General features: G+C 50.0%; 1 non-coding gene and 1 pseudogene across 1 annotated transcript; both read left to right on the top strand.

Moving 5' to 3' along the window:
• Positions 1-1,059: 1,059 nt before the first annotated feature.
• Positions 1,060-1,212, top strand: LOC128348322 (uncharacterized; annotated as a pseudogene).
• Positions 1,213-1,237: 25 nt separating this feature from the next.
• LOC128348323 (U1 spliceosomal RNA) lies at positions 1,238-1,401 on the top strand. Its single transcript, XR_008318080.1, has one exon. It is a non-coding gene; the product is annotated as a U1 spliceosomal RNA (small nuclear RNA).
• Positions 1,402-5,553: the final 4,152 nt, after the last annotated feature.

Below are 5,553 nucleotides of genomic sequence, written 5' to 3'. Positions count from 1 at the left end.
ATAATTGTTCATCCCGTCAAAATGAGACCGCATTGAAATCCCTTACGAATGATGCCTGCACGGCTAGGTCAGCACGCATAACCTTGGTCACTTGCACCCAATGGTGAGGCAGCTTGATTCCAGTCACAACACCGCAAGTGCCTGAGAAAGGCCCTACCAGGAGCAACTGCTCTACACGCAAAATTCAGGTGGCCAATTACTACTTAGAGCTCCCGTAGAGTGGTCTTCCTAACTGACACACGGTCCCCATTGAGCCCACAAAATACCTTCAGAAAAGCGGCTAAAGCCCGTAACAGTGTCTAACTCACTGCTCAAAAAGGACAATCATGTAGAGGACCAACTCCTCAGTTAGCTGGATAAGGTTGTCAAGCAGTCAGCAACATACACCTGAACCCCGGGGCCCAATAAACATAAAAACATCCAAGAAATGTTCAGTGTACACACAATCTGCCTTTTGCCTCAGTGCCCATTCCAATAAGATACTAAATGCCTCAAAAGCAACACAAGAAACAAAGCACCCCATAGAGAGGGCTCTGTCAAAGTAAAACTTACCTTCAATGTCAAAGCTTAACAGGTCAATGTCCAGCGGGTGGACAGGCAACAGGTGGAAAGCAAACTCAGTGTCACACTTTACAAGGAAGGCCCCTGGTCCAGAGCCCCTAACTATCTTAAATGCCTCATCAAAAGAGGTGTAGTGAATGGAGCAAAGGTGCTCAGGGATTCAATCATTAACAGAGGAGCTCTTGGAGTCGGAAACGAGATGAATAAGTTGAAATTCACCAGGTGCCTTCTTGCGCACCATACCCAAAGCTAACACACACAAGTAAGGAATCAGGGGGGAATCAAGGGGCCCCAAACCCTGCCAGCTGCTACTTCTTTTGCCACCTTCCTGCACATGAGCTCCTCCATACCCAGAACAGAGCACAAATGGCTAATTAACAGCAAAGCCAAAACTTCAAGCCTAACTGGGCTGGGACCCTTTTCCTGGAGCTGGGGATGGGGGGGGGGGCATGTTGATCTTCCTTTGGATGGATTGGCAATTCCGGTAGCCAGAACAGGACAATTCCTGGCAGGGGAGACACCTTGATCACGAAGGAGGTTTTCCCAGGGTGAGGCTCTTCCATTGCACTGCGGGTGTGCTGACCCCTGCGATTTCCCCAAATGCGGGAAACTCGACTGCATAATTTGTGGTTGATCTTCCTTTGGATGGATTGGCAATTCCGGGAGCCAGAACAGAACAATTCCTGGCAGGGGAGACACCTTGATCACGAAGGAGGTTTTCCCAGGGTGAGGCTCATCCATTGCACTGCGGGTGTGCTGACCCCTGCGATTTCCCCAAATGCGGGAAACTCGACTGCATAATTCTCGACTGCATAAAACTCGACTGCATAAGCCTTTGACCCTGTTACAGGACGAGCTGGAATGCTTGGCGCTGCTGAAGCTCCATGCATGGTGGAACTGACTAGGGATGTGCGAAACGTTTCGGATACAAAACGTTTTGTACCCAAAAGAGCCTGTTTCGGGTGTTTTGTAGACAAGACAAAACACCCATTTTCCAGATTCAAAAGTTTTGTATACAAAACAAAATGTCCCTGTTTCGGCTGCAAAACATTTTGTTGTTTCGGACCCCTAGAACTGACAGAGCGACCTGGTACAGTGACTCCCGTTTTGGAATTTCCAGCACACCAGGTGGGGTTGAACCCTCTGCTGGCCAGCACCTGAAGCACTAGAGGATCCTGGTGCCATAGACAGCAGACGACCACTATCCGCACTATTGATATCTACTGGACAGGAAGGAGACATGATGAGCAACCATAACTCATTCAGTGGGGAATCCCATGAGAGGGCAGGTTCTAAAGTGGCCCTCATCCTGAAATTTTCATCATACCTGGCCCAAGAGGTGCATGCAAAATCCATGACGGCCCGATGGATGATGTCCATGTATTTTATCAAAGCAGAACCCTTAGCCAGCTGTGCCCTCAGAGCTACCCCCATATATATGCTAAATCCCAAGAGCCAATTATTCCAGGTTTGTTCCACTGGCTTATGCTTGGGAACTTCCTGCTCCTTATTAGAACCCCCTTCCTTCTGTTTAGTTTCAAGCTCCCTGAATGATAAATTAAATATGTCCACATACTCCCCCTTCAGGAGAGTGGCTGGTAACAGATGATGCCCCAGCAGGAGACCCAAAGCCCCATATGGTGAATGCTGAGGGACAGGACTGCCCCCATGGGGTATCCGCCCTCAGCCCCCGCCTGTGCAGGAGAGGTAGTTTGTGCCATCACCCCCCCTCCAAACCTGTTCAGCTGCCCCTTGAGTTGCCGGAGGACCCCTGGGAGTGCCTGGGAAGGCACCAGCAGCCCAGGTCTGTGGAGATGAGGCCCAGAATGGATTATAGCCCCAGCCACCAAAAGGTGGCATTGACCACAGATACATGGGCTCCCATCCTTCAGAGGTTCTGTGTCTGCCTCACATGTTGGGGCCGGTGCTACTGGCTCCACTGGAAAAGGGTCTGGAAGTACTGGTGTTGCAGGTTTGAGGACTCACTCGGTATGGGTGACGCAGGTGGCTGCTGATCTCAATCCACAGGCAGAGCTGGAACAGGTGCAGGCTCCTCTCTGTCCACTTCCAAGGAGGCCAACCTATCAGATAGTGATTTTAATAACTCCACTATTGCAGCACCCCTCATTCGCTTCCACCCCTTCGGGGGCTTCCTGAAGGGTCTGCACCTTTCTGTGGATTAAAGCGTGTTCTGAGAATTAAAGTGTGTATATGCACCATATCCCCCTCATCCTTGAATGAAGATGACTGAGGAGTTGGCCTCCTGGGGTTCTTAATGGGGCAACCTCCCTTCTTCCTCAAGGCTTTTTTAGGAGGCATGTTACATCCTAAATGCCACCCCCAAAAGTCAATGAACATGGCCAAATGCCCAAAGCGTGGCACCCAAACACTGGCAGATAGGCAAAATACACTGGAATTAACTTTACCAAAACAAACCCCAAATGGTCCAGTAGACCCTGCAAAGGAAACAGGTCCTCCAAACTGCCCCCCCAAGAGCAACAATGATGGATAGGGGATGGAGCAAAACTCAAACAGAGGGTTGTGCAGCCTGAGAAAACAAAGGGAGATGACAAACGGAGAGCACTAGGAGCCAGAGCAGCCATTGGCGATGGACTCCATGCGGCATAGGCCGCACCCACCCGGCCACTCCTGACACACAGCACCGGCGCACCAGCCCCAAACCCATCAGGGGTAAGAACCTTGCAGGACTGGCCCACCACAGGTAGGGCCATGGAAGTTCCACTGCCACAGGCCTTTCTCTCCAGCAGCCCCCACCAGGCCAAACACACTCCCACCCTCCCACTGGACCAGGCCACAGCCCAAGGCAAATCATCGCGGTGCAAGCCACCAATGTCCTAGCTGCACCCGGCTTGAAAAATGCTCCCCCGCGCTGCTCCCCCTCAGCCCACCTGGAAGGAGATGCCCTAGTGAGCTGCTTCCTTGAAGCCAGCACAAAATACACTGTGGAGTGCGACGAACAATGCGAGCAGTGCGCACACCCCACCACCTCATGCAGCCCTGTTCAGTTAGGGCATTCCCTGCAGCTGCCTTCTGAGGGGGTGGGACAAAGACCCATCCCCCAGCATGAGGCTGCAGGATGGGGCATTCCTAATGACCAATGAACAAAGAAGACAGTCCAGTAATACATTCTGGAATCAGGATATCATCAAAAGTCATTGAGGCACTTCAGAAAATTGGTGTGAAGTGCCGGAAGCAGTTCTGTGGGGAGAATGAACTTAGCCCTCTCTCCCCGCAGATGATCAAGAGACAGCCCTGGGCAGCCGAATTGGCCACGCACACGACTGCCGGCATTACAGAGCTGGCAGGGGCTATGGGAATCAGGGGCCATGCAGCCCCCAGAAGTTCCAGGATGCCCCGCGCAAGTGCACAGGGCATCCTGAAGAGACTCCCGAGCCTGAGAGGCTGCTTGCAGCCTCCTGGTGGGGTTCTACTCATGTGTCACCACGCACTGCGGCGACACACAAGCAAAAAGCACTTGCTCTGTTAACCTCTTCTAAGGGGAGGGGTAATTAGGTGGGCTAGCTGCCTTGGGAGCACCGGGCTCAACTACGAGCCCGGTGTTTCCCATGATTCCTGGGAAGCAGGCTAAGCTCCCTTAGCCTACTTTTCAGTGATCATGAGAACAGCTTTATTGTGTTTCACTGGGAAACAGAAGAAGTTGTTCTAGTAAGAACTAATCAGCCTACTTTCCTTTCACTGTCTCTACATCTGGACTAAATTGTGTCCGCCATCATAGATCAGGGTGGATTTCATAATTACAACCTGTACCATTGAGGTGTTCCTGTATGTCACTCACTACAGCTGAAATTTGGTTCAAATTGTTTAGGCAGTCCTCACGTTAGTGCACTTGTGCCTCAAAAGTTTATGCCTCCACCATCTTGGATTGGAGTGGGTGACATCATCACCATTGGGGCATTCCTATGTGTCCATTCAGCTGTAGCAAATTTGGTTCAAATCGGTTAAGTGGTTCACAAGTTAGCCCACTTGCACCTCAAAGTTTACACGTCCACCATCTTGAATTGGCGCAGATGACATTATCACAAGCTATGTCATTGAGGTGTCTGTGTGTGTTACTCACTGCAACTGTATCCAATGGTACAGTTAAAATAGGTTAGGCAGTCCACAAATTAGCCCGCTTGCACCTCAGATGTTCACGCAGCCACCATCTTGAATTGGAGTGGATGGCATCGTCACACACCACGCCATTAGGGCATCCTAACAGCTGTAGCAAATTTGGTTCAAATCGGTTAAGCTGTTCACAAGTTAGCCCATTTGCGCCTCAAAAGTTTACGTGTCCACCATCTTGAGTAGGTGTGGATGACATCATCTCAAACTATGTCCCTGTGTGTCACTCACTGCAACTGTACCCAATTTGGTTCAAATAGGTCAGGCAGTCCACAAATTAGCCCACTTGTGCCTCAGTAGTTCACGTGGCTGCCATCTTTAACTGGAGTGGATGACATTACCACACACTACACCATTTGGGCATCCCTATGTTTCTCTACAGCTGTAGAAAATTTGGTTCAAATCAGATAGGTGGCTCACGTTAGCCCAGTTGCGCCTCAAAAGTTTAAGCATCCATTGAGGTGTCCCTATGTATCCCTAAAACTGTACCCAATTTGGTTCATATTGGTCCAGGTGTTGCGAAGTTGGTAAGGGGGGCAGGACACATGGATGGACACACACACAGAATGCCGGGTGATCTCATAATGCTACTGGAAAGTAGGCTAAAAATCTTCTCATCCTGGAAACATGCAACGTGAACTCTGTTGTTGTATGCCTTAAATCTGCACTGACAATTTAGCTTACATTAGCTCCCTAATTTTACAGGTTGAGCTGTCTCTAAAGTGATCCATGAAAACATGTTTAAAGCATAAATCGTAAATGCTGTGCATCTGTATTCTAATCTGGAGCCGTCTTTGATACAGCAGCTGGCAACTGGCTATACTTCACACTACTTGCCAAGTAATT

Source organism: Hemicordylus capensis, chromosome 2 (genome assembly GCF_027244095.1).
Source record: "Hemicordylus capensis ecotype Gifberg chromosome 2, rHemCap1.1.pri, whole genome shotgun sequence".
Lineage (NCBI taxonomy): Eukaryota > Metazoa > Chordata > Lepidosauria > Squamata > Cordylidae > Hemicordylus > Hemicordylus capensis.
Note: the sequence above shows the minus strand (reverse complement) of the source record. Positions and strands in the feature narration are given on the sequence as shown.